Source organism: Lissotriton helveticus, chromosome 7, assembly GCF_964261635.1.
Source record: "Lissotriton helveticus chromosome 7, aLisHel1.1, whole genome shotgun sequence".
In the NCBI taxonomy this organism is placed as follows: Eukaryota; Metazoa; Chordata; class Amphibia; order Caudata; family Salamandridae; genus Lissotriton; species Lissotriton helveticus.
The window spans coordinates 1,947,466,709-1,947,481,549 of NC_136068.1; the positions used below are offsets into that span (position 1 = coordinate 1,947,466,709).

The following is a 14,841-nucleotide window of genomic DNA, read 5'->3' on the forward strand; positions in this document are numbered from 1 at the left end:
GCGTCCAAAATGGAGTGCATGGATTGGAATGTGGATACACATACACATTTAATGAAAAAAGAAATTAGATACCTGGGCATTGGGATCACACAGACTATTGAGAGAATGATAGATTAGGTCTGGGAGGAAAACTATGCTACGCTTGCGTAGTTTGCTCAACTACGCACTTCACGAATTGCACGTAGCACAATGCAAATACGCATAGCGTAGCGGGCATTTTTTACTTGCTCGCGGTCCCCAATGACAAGTTGGCAACCACAAGTAAGCAAAATTACATCCCGGCCGGACTTTTTACTCGTTCGCGATCCGCAACATCAAGTTGCCGTTCGCGAGTGTGGAAAATAAACCTCCCGTCGAGATTTTCAATGTGAGGAGGTCAGGTCGCAATGAGAAACTACCAGTCCGCATTGAGAAAACTGCCACACGAGTACAAATCTACTCGAACAGCAGAAAACGACTGCTTGCACTGTACAAGATGTCGTTTGCAATGATTGCACAGTGTGGACAAGCATCCGGCACTGTGAAAACATTGCAAACAGAATTTCCCTACCGCACCATGCACTTCGCGTAGTGCGAAGTGCACATCGCGTAGCTACACGTAGCGCTACTACGCGTACTATTTATTTATTTTTATTTATTTATTTCATTTCTATAGCGCTACAGCTACCCACCAAAGGGTTTCCCGGCGCTGATGATTCAGTGCATTGAGATATTCAGATTTTTTAGATGTTGAACAGCCAGGTTTTTAAGGCCTTCCTGAATTTCAAGTGATTAGTTTCCTGCCTAAGGGTCAGTGGGAGAGTGTTCCAGAGGGAGGGTCCAAGATATGAAAAGGATCTACCGCCCATTCTCGCCAGCCTGACTTTGGGGATCACAAATTGGTTTGCTGTGGCTGAACGAAGAGTACGGGATGGACGGTAGGGATGTACAAGATGTTGTAAGTACTTGGGTGCCTTGTTAGTTGAAATCCTATGCATAAGACATAAGGATTTAAATTTTACCCGGTTCTCGATTTTCAGCCAATGCAATTCGCGGATATACTTGGTTGTGGGCGTGGAAATGGGAATTTTCCACAGTAATCTTGCGGCAGCATTTTGCACTGTCTGCAATCGTCGGGTTATGGCCTTATTGGCCCCCAGGTACAGCACATTGGCGTAATCGAGCCTGGAGGTTATCAGAGCATTAATGACCGATTTTTGAGTATTTTTGGGCAGCATCCAACAGATTTTCTTCAACCACTTTAGGATCGCAAAGCAAGTAGCTGATGTCTTAGTAGCTTGCTGGTTGAGACTAAGTGATTCATCAATGATGACACCAAGATTGCGTGCTGATTTGACTGGAACTGGGGGTGTACCCATCACATCATCAGGCCAGTGCTGGGGTCCCCAGAGTTCTTTGTTCTTGCCCATAACAAGTAGCTCTGTTTTCTCGCCATTAAGTTTGAGAAAATTTTTTCTCATCCACTCAGCGATGTTGGTGAGGCCGATTTTTAATGACGAGATGTTGTTGGAGTCCGAAGATGAAAGAGAAAATATAAGCTGTGAATCATCAGCATACGAGAACATGAGTTGTTACTATGCCCAGGGTTATTATAGATACAAATCTCCATAAAATCAGCAAAGAGATATGCAATTCCCTAACGAGCTGGGCATACTTACCTCTAACAATAATTGGTAGAGTCAATTCATTAAAAATGATGGTTTTACCGAAACTTATCTTCCTATTTCAAAATATGCACCTAGCCTTCAAAAAAGAGGGTGTTTATGTTTCTATGGATGTGACATTTCAGTAATGCGTTTAAATGCTTCACTTCACCTTACTGAAGTTAAGTCACACAGAGCAAATATTGTCAGATGTACCCAAATGTTGCACTTGTGGAGAAGTGTGGCTCAATGGTTAGAGCAGCAGACCCTGATGCAGAGGTCTAGCCCGGGACCAGGGTTCAATTCCCCGCCACGGCGGGTCTTGGGCTCAAAAATTCCACGGACCTGATAATTCTCGCCTCGGTGCCTATTCCAATCATGGAGTCCCACTCTGCAACTCTGGGCAATAGCTTGCTTAATCTCCACAACGGCCCCCACAACGCTAAGGATGCCTGGCCTCCACCTTGGGGGTGCCCAGGAGTGGACACCTCACAGGGAAAGCCAGGATGGGTTCCACAGCGGTATTCGTACAAGCGCCTTGAGACCCTTGCGGGTGAGTAGTGCGCTATACAAGTATCAATTTACATTTACTTTCATGATGAGGAAGGGTGGAGTCTACATCGCTCCGGTCCAGAGGAAACCACTGCTGGTCTGACCGTAGTCAGCGGCACCAGCACAGGGTCCCGGCCCTGCTTCCACAAACAGTGTGTGTGTAAAAGAAAGGTCCGAGGCTCGAAAGGACACACAAGAGCCAATGTAGGAGTAGGAGCCTCTGACATGAAGAGAGCTTGGACACTGCACCTGACCGGCACTCCATCACAGGCCCCCGCAGGAAGTCTAATAACAAGACTATGTGGCTGCCCGCTGCAAGAACCATGAACCAGAGACCCTCCCACCAGAACCAGTGCAGGAATCTCACGAGAGGCCCCAAACACGAACCCAGTATCCTGTGAAAAGGGGCCCCCCTCCCCGGAGCCACACCCCAGCACTGAACTTGGAGAAGTAGGTGATTAATGTATGTATGTATGTATGTGTTTATGTATGTATGTATGTATGCATAGTGTAAAACTAGCCAGAAGGCAGCAGAGCACTGCACAGGGTCAAAAGCAGGAGTAAGTCAGTGATTGATAGGAGAGGAAGCTGGGTTGTGGGTGGTGACTGCATTGTGTTCTAGTGTTCTTTAAAGACGTGCGTCTTCAACTCTTCTAAATTGGAGCCGCGCTGGAGCGGTCCTGATGGGTAGAGGGATATTGTTCCAAATCCAGCGTCAGGGCTGTAAAAGGGCATGATGCTCTATTTTATTCTCTGTAGTCTGTAGTTAGACGATGTCTTGGCTGTGGTTAGACTGAGGACCAGCAGTTGTGGTGAGTGTGTCTGATAGATAAGCGAGGGTGCTGGTCGTAATGGCTCTGTAAATGATGCAGCTGGTTCTGAAGATGGTGCTGGTGGTGATAGCTCTGTAAATGATGCAGCTGGTTCTGAAGATGGTGCTGGTGGTGATGGCTCTGTAAATGATGCAGATGGTTCTGAAGATGGTGCTGGCCGTGATGACTCTGTAAATGATGCAGCTGGTTCTGAAGATGGTGCTGGTGGTGATGGCTCTGTAAATGACGCAGCTGGTTCTGAAGATGGTGCTGGTCGTGATGGCTCTGTAAATGACGCAGCTGGTTCTGAAGATGGTGCTGGTGGTGATGGCTCTGTAAATGATGCAGCTGGTTCTGAAGAGGGTGCTGGTGGTGATGGCTCTGTAAATGACGCAGCTGGTTCTGAAGATGGTGCTGGTCATGATGGCTCTGTAAATGATGCAGCTTGTTCTGAAGATGGTGCTGGTCGTGATGGCTCTGTAAATGACGCAGCTGGTTCTGAAGATGGTGCTGGTCGTGATGGCTCTGTAAATGATGCAACTGGTTCTGAAGATGGTGCTGGTCGTGATGGCTCTGTAAATGATGCAGCTGGTTCTGAAGAGGGTGCTGGTGGTGATGGCTCTGTAAATGACGCAGCTGGTTCTGAAGATGGTGCTGGTCGTGATGGCTCTGTAAATGACGCAGCTGGTTCTGAAGATGGTGCTGGTCGTGATGGCTCTGTAAATGATGCAGCTGGTTCTGAAGAGGGTGCTGGTGGTGATGGCTCTGTAAATGACGCAGCTGGTTCTGAAGATGGTGCTGGTCATGATGGCTCTGTAAATGATGCAGCTTGTTCTGAAGATGGTGCTGGTCATGATGGCTCTGTAAATGATGCAGCTGGTTCTGAAGAGGGTGCTGGTGGTGATAGCTCTGTAAATGACGCAGCTGGTTCTGAAGATGGTGCTGGTCATGATGGCTCTGTAAATGATGCAGCTGGTTCTGAAGATGGTGCGGGCCAGCACGGGAGCCAATGGAGTTCCATCAGGATAGGGGTGATGTGATCATATTTGCTCAGGTCCTGGATGAGAAGTGGTGCAGCGTGGAGGTTGCCATTAAGGGTGTCAGTGTGGGGCCCGGGAGGACATGAAGCAGGGAGTTACCACTATCCTGATGTGACTGTACAGGGCCTTGAACTGCAGTTCTGAAGTCATTTTCTTGACTTACAAGGGGCAAAAAACCTTGAGGTAAGCACTAACCATGAATAACTGATCAGAACGGAAGCGTACTACTGTAACGTTGAGTGATTACCCTGAGGAAGGTTATGTTATGTTATGTTAAAAGGTTTTATATAGCGTACAGCTGCCCCAGCAAAGGGGCGGCCCGGCGCTGCAGTAGATCAAATAACACACACAGCAGTACAGGTCGCAACAACCGTCACAAGACCATAAGACTACACTGAGGGAAAAAGGAAAGTTTTAATAGCTTTCCTAAAGGCGAGCAGACAGTCCAAGCCCCGAATTCCATAGGCCGGTGGCGAGACAGCAGAAAGAGCGCCCACCTGCACGGCAAAGTTTAACCCATGGGACAACAACCAGTTGTTGCCCCAACGAGCGAAGCTGTCATAAAATTAGCAATCTGCCTTTCATAGGGTATAATAAATGACTTTTTCCATGGGGCCAAAAACATTTATATTTACTGCCCCTCCATTCAACTCAGTATTTATCTCCTTACCCCAACCTGATATCGAACAGACCAAATTATAAGAAGGCCTGGAAGTGCATGGACTCTGAATGACTCATCACTCACACACTGCATGGACTCTGGATTATGCTTTATTCGCACACTGCATGGACTCCGAAAGACGCATCACTCACACGCCACCTTGAACTCTGGATTATGCGTTATTCACACACCGCCTTGGACTCTGAATGACGCATCACTCACACACTGCATGGACTCTGGATTATGCGTTATTCACACACTGCATGGACTCTCGATGATGCGTCACTTGCACACTGCATGGACTCTAAATGACGTGACACTCGCACACTGCATGCATTATGTTAATCAGAAGTTGGCAGAGATCAGTTACAACAAGAACAGATTTTAACAGAACCCATACCACAGAACAGCATCAGACTACATATTGGTGATCTGTATACAAATAGAGTCTAGCACACACATGTTTTCAACGAATACAGTGAACAGTTACTTTTCGAAAAGGCAATCACAAGGACATGGCCATGAGAGTGAAAGCAATTTGTTTTCTTCAACAGAAGTGAATGCCACGACCTCTGGTCTCATCCTCGACACTCTAATGGCAGAACTATCTGAAAGTGGCACATACATAGGTAAAATGGACACTAAACTTGCAGAAGTCTCAGGCGAGGTAAAATAAATGGAGACAGAGCTGACCTCGTCTTACCACCGCCCTAACGCCACAGAAAGTAGATTAACAGATGTGGAAAATTGGCTGGTCTTCAGGAAAGGGGGTCAAACATATGGGCAATGAGATGCAAGATTGGTGACCTGGAAGATAGGTCCTGCTGGAACAATGTCAGGGTTTATCATGTACCGGAGGGAGATGATCATAATAACTATCTGCAGAACATGAAGCCCAAACTCCTGAGAACTATTTTCAATGAACTGCAAGAGTTCCAGAGAGCACACAGACTCCAGCGGCAAAATGCATCCACTGCAAACTCACCCGACCAATAATTGCCCGATTCTTGCAATACCAGCAAGCAAGAGCCATACAACCAGCATCAAATAAAACAAAATGGGCCATTCATGCTTCGCAATCACTGATTTGTGTTTTAGCAGAGTCTTCATTAGAAACAAATGTCCTTAGAAGATGCTTTCTTTTTCAATACACACAACTTAAGCGACGGTACAATAAATGTCTCCTGGAGGGAGCCAAGAGAAATGGTGATCACAAGAGGCAGAAAGACACAAGAGTACGTGAACCAAGAAGACTGTGGGAAATTCATGGATACTTTGGGTTGGACTCTCATAGGAACCCAACCATTCATTACACAACCAACCTCGAATAAACAACACATGTGACCGAGAAGACACAAAAACCCAGCAAAAGACACACACAAGCACACACATACACACACACATATGGTGCACAGTGACACGTGGATCTGCACCCCCATCATTCATCTCCCCCACACACAGATTACAAAATACTATCATCAGCACTTTCTAAGTGGAGTTTCCTGCCTCTGTATCTGTTATATAGATCCCTTCCTAGTGGCTCAAGAGACGCAGTCATACCCAAGTACCGCTCAATGCATGCTGCTCCTCTGAGTATCCCAAGCATCAGTGAGGGCTCCGATGGCATCGAGGAGGGCTCAGAGAAGCAATCAGAGATGGAATCAGAGAAGGAATCAAAGAAGGAATCCCACCCCTTCGACAGGTAACTCTGATGCATTTTCCCAGGACAGAGGGGATTAAATGTCACATGAAGGCAATGGTTAGTGTTATACAGTCTGGCAGGGGAGCTGAAGACCCCCTCTTATCTAGTAGTGTGTCTTATGTAGTCTGTCCAGAGTAAATTAATTATAGTCTGTACGCAGTTTTTTCAGGGCAACTGATGGGATCACACCTAACTGCATCACCAGCTACTCAGCAGTCAAATGTACTGCTATGTTGCACAGGGGAGAAGGAAAAAAGAGTGCAGAGCTGTATCTGCTATGACTGATCTGCTGCTGCTGTCGTATCCTGCTCTGGCGCTCGAATGATGCTGCCTTGCACGGTGCACAGATTTGCACTATGGTGCAGAGGTGTGTTTGTGCTGTATAGAGGATTTGTACTGGAAGCAGACCCTTTCAGCGTGAAGTCCTATACTTAAACTCAGAGGGATCCCAGTCATTAGGACGTGTGCTGAGCCCCGCCACACACATGCAATCCATAGGATTTGTGCTGGAAGCAGACCCTTCCAGCGTGAAGTCCTATACTTAAACTCAGAAGGATCCCAATCATTAGGACGTGTGCTGAGCCCCGCCACACACATGCAATCCATAGGATTTGTGCTGGAAGCAGACCCTTCCAGCGTGAAGTCCTATACTTAAACTCAGAGGGATCCCAATCATTAGGACGTGTGCTGAGCCCCGCCACACACATGCAATCCATAGGATTTGTGCTGGAAGCAGACCCTTCCAGCGTGAAGTCCTATACTTAAACTCAGAAGGATCCCAATCATTAGGACGTGTGCTGAGCCCCGCCACACACATGCAATCCATAGGATTTGTGCTGGAAGCAGACCCTTCCAGCGTGAAGTCCTATACTTAAACTCAGAGGGATCCCAATCATTAGGACGTGTGCTGAGCCCCGCATATACATGCAATCCATAGGTGTTTTGGGGGAAAAAACATTTTCTCTTCTTAACACCTGCTTCAAGGCGGTGTTAGCTTTACACGCAAATCCTCATCTGGCTATCTCAGTAAGTTGGATTGTTTGTAAAAATGTATAAGGGTTTGTGCCGATCCATCCACATAACACCCTAAGAACGCACCCTTGGTGCAAAGTGACACAGAACAGAGCAAAGTGTTTTTTTGTTTTCCGACACAAAATACCTTTTCCAATGGAAAGTAAATACCAATGTATCACTTTGCACCACTTTGTGTCACTTTATGATGGTGCAAAGTGTTAGTAAATCTAGGCTAGACTATTATGAACCTCTCTTGCCACCATCTGACAGTGGCACGGTCCCAGCTTTGGCACACAGAGTGAGTCACTGTCCAGCGCTGGGACCCCCTGATGGCTACTGAGTTACTGTGACACACACAGGGAGTAACTGGCCCGCCTTTGTACACACTGAGAGTCACTGACTTGTCAAGGCACTGACTGATATTGGCATGGTATCAAAATATATAGTATTTTGTAATATTAATCTGCACATATATCAACCCCACAATAATATCCAGGAAAATATTGTCAAGGTAAGTAGATGTGGGGTTGGAGTGGTAAATATATACGTCCCTGTGTATGTTTACCTTCTATTTTGGTAGTTGACATTTCATGCAGGTCAATATTTTAATAATTGATTTTCTAAAACACATCCACTGGCAAGCAGTGACTAGTCTTGACACACAATGAGACAGCAACTCATTATTGGCAAACACTGACAATCAATGGTCAGCTTTTGCACTCACTGAGAGGCAATGGTCTGCACTGACATAAACTGAGAGGCGATGGTCAGCAGTGAAACACACTGAGAGGTGATGGTCAGCAGTGACACACAATGAGAGGCTACGGCCAGCACTGATGTACACTGAGAGGCTATGGTCAGCATTGACACACACCGAGAGGCTATGGTCAGCAGTGACACACAACAAAAGGCTATGGTCAGCATTGACACACACCGAGAGGCTACGGTCAGCACTGACACACACTGAGAGGCTATGGTCAGCACTGACACACACTGAGAGGCTATAGTCAGCACTGACACACTGAGAGGCTATGGTCAGTATTGACACATACTGAGAGGTTATGGTCAGCATTGACACACACTGCGAGGCTGTGGTCAGTACTGACACACACCGAGAGGTTATGGTCAGCACTGACACACACTGAGAAGTTACGGTCAGCACTGACACGCACCCAGAGGCTATAGTCAGCACTTACAAACACACACCGACAGGCAATGGTCAGCATTGACACACACTGAACATCTATGGTCAGTACTGACACTCACCAAGAGGCTATGGTCAGCACTGACACACGCTGAGAGGCTATGGTCAGCACTGACACACGCTGAGAGGCTATGATGAGCACTGACACACACCCAGAGGCTATGGTCAGCACTAATAATGCTTAATTGGTTCATGCAGTATGTTTTGGTCAAGACATTGCACACAGTCACCAGTCAATCTCCTCAGAAACACTGAGACACTGACCTGTGTTGAATCAAACTTAGACTTACTTCCAGACCTGCAAACACTGAGGTTCACCCATGTTTCCTCACAGATTGTTAGCTGGCATCAATCCACACTGATCTTTCTGGGTGTTCGGTAAGGTTTGTTGCTCAATGTTGGCTGCTGGTCAATCTTGGCAGGTACTAAGAAGCACGTTCAGTCTTTGCACACACTGAGACTCAGCGACCAGTCTTGGCACACACTGAGACTCAGTGACCAGTCTTGGCACACACTGAGACTCTGTGACCAGTGTTGTGAAACACTGAGACTCAGTGACCAGTCTAATCACACACAGAGACTCAGTGACCAGTCTTGTCACACACTGAGACTCAGTGACCAGTCTAATCACACACAGAGACTCAGTGACCAGTCTTGTCACACACTGAGACTCAGGGACCAGTTTTGTGAAACACTGAGACTCAGGGACCAGTCTTGTGAAACACTGAGACTCAGGGACCAGTCTTGTGAAACACTGAAACTCAGGGACCAGTCTTGTAAAACACTGAGACTCAGTGACCAGCCTTGTGAAACACTGAAAATCAGTGACCAGTCTTGTCACACACTGAGACTCAGAGACCAGCCTTGTGAAACACTGAGACTCAGGGACCAGTCTTGTGAAACACTGAGACTCAGTGACCAGTCTTGTGAAACACTGAGACTCGGTGACCAGTCTTGTCACACACTGGGCCTCAGTGACCAGTGTTGGCACACACTGAGACTCATTGACCAGTCTAATCACACACAGAGACTCAGTGACCAGTCTTGTGAAACACTGAGACTCAGTGACAAGTCTTGTCACACACTGAGACTCAGCCACCAGTCTTGGCACACAGAGACTCAGTGACCAGTCTTGGCACACAGAGACTCAGTGACCAGTCTTGTCACACACTGAGACTCATTGACCAGTCTTGTGAAACACTGAGACTCAGTGACCAGCCTTGTGAAGCACTGAGACTCATTGACCAGTCTTGTGAAACACTAAGACTCAGTGACCAGTCTTGGCATACACTGGAGAGTGGAGAGGTGTGGTGGAGCGGCCAGGGCAGCTGACTTCGGAGCACAGGGTTCACGGTTCGATCCTCGGCTCCAGCGGCAGCTCAGCTCAGCACCATGTTAAGCAAAGATTGTGAGCGTTGGATCCTCCTTACTAATATTTTCATTCAATCCCATGAAAGGGCTGATTTTCCTCATTTGTTAAAGATACTACAGTGCCAGTTGGTTTGTATGAGCGGAGTCCCTTTTATTGATCCACTTTTTGCTCATTTTTCATTTATCCATTATGCAATTGGTTCTTACAACAAAGGACAGAACAACCGACACGTATTTTGCCCTGTTTGGCGAGTCGAGTAAGGGCTTTCTCAAGGCTAATTTGCAGTCTTTTTTCTGTTTTACCAGGCAGCAAAGTATTATATACATTCATAGTCACGTGGTGATGTATGCATAATCAATAATCACATTTGAGATTGTAAAAAGCCGTAATCGTCAGGCCAGGAGTCTCCGGTTAAATCCGTGTTATAACCAACTGGCACTGTAGTATCTTTAACAAATGAGGAAAATCAGCCCTTTGATGGGATTGGATGAAAATATTAGTAAGGAGGCTCAAACGCTCACAATCTTTGCTTAACTTTGTTCGTTAGAGGCTGAAAAGGTCCAGAGCCTTGAGCCAACTTTCCTCCAAACAAATACGTAATTTGGGATTCATATCCAGACTTAGGGATTCCTGGACCGTACTCTCTCTTTCCAATTAACCAGCTCAGCCCCAGGTGACTCTGGGCAATAGCTCACTAAATTTCCACAATGGCCCCCAGCTCTTTGGCTTAATGGCTATGGTGGTCGACCTCGAATCTGGGGAACTGGGTTTGAGTCTCGGTAATGACGCTGAACATCCTGTGATCTTGGGAAAAGCACTTAATCTCCCCGTGCCTAACAAAAATGAATGTGTCCTCATGTAATGCAACTGGCGCTATGTAAAGTGCTCTGATACCCGATTCAGGTCAAGTTTGCGCTACACAAAACTCTGTAAAATAAAAAAACAAAATAAAAATAAGTAAGGGTGAGTAGTTTGTGCTTTACAAATATGGATTTACACTCAGACTCAGTGACAAATCTTGGCACACATCGAGACTCAGTGACCAGTCATGGCACACACTATATCGACCAGTTTGGCACACACTTAAAATCAGTGACCAGTGGCAGAACACACTGATATTCATTAAACACACACTCACTGAGGCTATTACAAGTTCTTTGATGATATTGTACTCCAGCTACAGGCAGTTGATCCACTCCCACATGTAAAGTTAATGCAGGATTCTGTGATTTCCTCTCTAGGTGGCCAGGAGATCCCTCGTCTAATGAGGCAGGCGATAATCCTGGGAGTGTTGGTTGCAGTCAACGTATTCATCAACATCGTGCTCTACCGTCTGGGTAAGAAGTGTGGAGTTAACTTTCAGATACTATTAGATCCCCCATTTAGCCACAGAATTACAGTTTGGAGGTGGCTGTCAGCCTTAGCAGTAATGTCTGATTCAAAGGTTTGTCTTAAACATTGTTTAATATGTACGTTCTCCTGGATGATGAAGATGGTGATGGTGATGGCGATGAAGATGATGATAATAAAGTGTTCGGATCACTGAGAGTTGCGGAAGGCTCCTGAAGATGGCGACCCAGTCAATGATGAATAATGATGATGATGATGATGATGATGATGATGGTGAGGATGATGATGATGATGGTAATGATGAGTGTTAAATGTTGTGAGTGTTGACAGTTCCTGAAGACTCCTGAAGGGGGTGCCATAGTTAGTGATGATGATGATGATGATGATGGAAATGAGGATGGGAAAGATGATGATGATGATGATAATGGGTGTGACAATGGTGACGATGATAATGATGGTGATTATGGTTATTGTTGGACTTGGCCCTTATGGCAGGTTCACCCCTAGACTTTTTGCTTTTAAATGGTGACCTGGTACTGGTGATTTTTGAGTTCTGCGCACTTCGACTGTGTCCCAGTGGAAAGTGCGTGCGCACTTTGAGTGCATGTGATGAGCTAGGCCTGCCCTCCCATAGGAATGCATGGGGAATGTATGTGTTCCTGGTAGTTCCTGATGCGTGGGGAGTGCGGGCTCGAGTTTGGTATGTGTAAACTCGTGAGAGTGAATGCTGCGCAACGGTATGTGCGGCTTGTATGTGTCTAGTGGGGAAGTGCCACTTCTAGACATGGCTATGTGTGTGCTGTGAAGGTGCTGGCTTGTGATTGGCTGGAGCTGGCTGGTGAGCCTGGCTCCAGGAAGTCTGGATGGGTCTGCCCGGTGGTGAGTGTGAGATTAGCATGCTGATGGCTGGGGAGGAGTGTACCTGTGTCCTGAATGAGGCTGGGTTTTCCCCTGACAATGCTGGCTCCGCCCCCTGTGGTGCGTCTAAGGACCCTAGCCCTGCCAGTGAATAGAGAGGGTGGTTGGGCCATCAACAGTGCTCAGAGACCAGCTGCGACGGGTTCTGCCCCCACCCTGCACCTACAGACAAAGGAATGTGGTGTATAAAAATGGGGCTGTGTCCCCACAGAAATTGTTCTCTTCCTGGATCCTGAGGGGGCTGCTGCTGACGCTGGGCCAGAGGACCGCCACATGGACTGTCTCCCTGCCTGGAGACCCATTGAGCTGGCTCTGGGCCCAGCCTTGCCCCCCCTGCCTGCCTAGAAGGACTTTTTGCTGGGCTTGTTGGCCCCTAGCGCCTGGGAGCGCTTTTGATTGCCTTTTGGTGCTTGAGAGCGCTTTGTTGTGAACCAAGACTTAATAGCGCTTTATTTGCCATTTTAGCGCATGGAGCGCTTTAAATTTCATTTAGTGCTTGGGAGCGCTCTGGGTGCTTTGGCCGGTGCCCACCCGGCATCTTTTGCCTGCGTGCTGTGTTGCTGCCCCAATCGAGTGCCCACCTCGATTCCTCGTGTATTTTAAAGGGAGCCGGTGCCCACCCGGCATTGCCCCTCGAAATTCACCGTGTTCGTCTTACCAGCGCGCCCCAGAGCCTGGAGGCTCGCCCACGGGGTCGCGCTGCCATTGGCTGCCAGACCGGAAGTCAGGCAAGCTGCAGCAGGACGTGGCCAGGCCTGTAGCAACCCGGAAGTCCCGCCCCCGCAGCCAGGAACAGGAAGCGGCCGTCTCCTCCGGGGCTCCCGAGGAAGAGAGAGAGCCCCGGTGTGTCCCGCCGAGGTGCCTACCAAGGAGACTGGACGTGTGCCCCGGGCGGAGCACGAAAGAGAGGAGCCCCGTCACAGACCCGGTGAGTGGAGGGCCCCGTGCTACACTGGGAAGAGGGGGAGGTGTCGGGGCACATTGCCGGTGCCCCCCCCTTCCCACCCCTTGGTGCAGTGCTGTGATTTCGAGCCCCGAGGCTCGTGGGGCAATTTCGAGTTGAGCCCCCCAGAGGGAGGGGCCCCACCCCCGCCGCAGTTGCTGCCAGAGCCTCGAGGCTCCGGGGGCAGTTTCCTTCCCCTGTTGAGCAGCCCCAGTTGGCAGAGGGCCGCTCCAGCATCTCCGGGGGCAGTTGTTTCTCTTGAGTCCCCAGAGGGGGGACTCCACAGAAGGCTCCAGGCGCTATTTATTTCACGAGCCCAGAGAGGCTCAAAAGCGCCACAGTTGTGTCTGGAGCCCTGAGAGGCTCAGGGGGACAATTTATTTCTCCAGAGCCTGCGAGGCTCCCGCCTTTGGCCCCCTCATTGTCTGCATCAGTTGCCCAGCACTTTGTGGGCAACTGCTACATTTAGGCTGGTGTTCTTGGCTGCCTGCGCAGCCTCCCTGTCATTGGAAACAGGGCATCCTAGCCCTAGAGAGGCCAGTTGGCCTAGGGACAGTCACAGGTGGTGACTTCTGTGAGTTTGGCGCAATTGTACTTTTCCTGCACCTCTGAATGTGTTTTTATGCGTCATGTGCCTTGTTCTTACACCTCTGAATGTATTGTTGATGCATCATGTGTTTTCCTTCCTTACACCTCTGAATGTATGTTATGCATTGCATCATGTGTTATGTTCTTACACCCCTACAGGTATTGTGATACTTAGGTGGTTGTTTTTCTCCTAGTGCAGGTGGTGCTAGTGAGGTCCTGGTTACCAGTGATTACTGGTTGTGTGCTATTTTGTGCTACAGTGATTTTACATTCCATGTTCTAAGTACTACTTCTAAAAGTGCTGATGCCTGACAGTGGTCCAGGTGGCCCTGTCTTGTACATATCCCCTGTAAATTCTGCCCGTGCCTGTTGGCACATTGTAAAGTGTGTGTTTTTATCTAATGTGTTTTGGTGTAATACAAAGGCTATTTTTATATAACCTTGTGTGGAGTTTCCTTTGTGGTGGGCCTTTGGGTGTTGTTGCTGGGGTGCGTGCGCAAATACTTAACTCACATCGCCTCCAAGTTTAGCCTTGCTGCTCGCGCCACGTTACCTAGAGGGTGAGCAGGGGTTATCTTGGCGTGTAACTCCCTTGCCCTTACTTGGGAGTGGTGGTCTCTGACTGACTTTGGCGAAAGCCCTGGCCAGCCAGGGATCCCATTTCTAACAGGTATTGGTATTAAGTAATTGTTGGTGATGATGATAATGTGAAGGTGATGATGGTTATGATGATGTCGAAGAGGATGATGATGATGCTGCTGCTGATGATGATGATGATAATTAAGAGTGTTGAGAGTTGTTGATAGCTCATGAAGTAGACACCACGGTGATAAGTGGTAACAATGATGAAGGTGATGATGATAATTAAGTGTTTGAAGTGTTGAGAGCTGTTGGAGGCTCATGAAGGAGGTGCCACAGTCATTGTTGGTGATGATGGTGGTAATAATGGTTTTGACAATGGTAAAGATGATGATGGTGATGATGATTATTAAGAGTGTTGAGAGCTGTTGAGAGCTCATGAAGTAGACACCTCGGTCATTCA

General features: G+C 47.8%; 1 pseudogene; it reads left to right on the forward strand.

The window, feature by feature from the left end:
* The window catches only part of LOC144770006 (uncharacterized), a 129,272-nt pseudogene that overhangs the window by 17,047 nt on the left and 97,384 nt on the right, over nucleotides 1–14,841 (forward strand).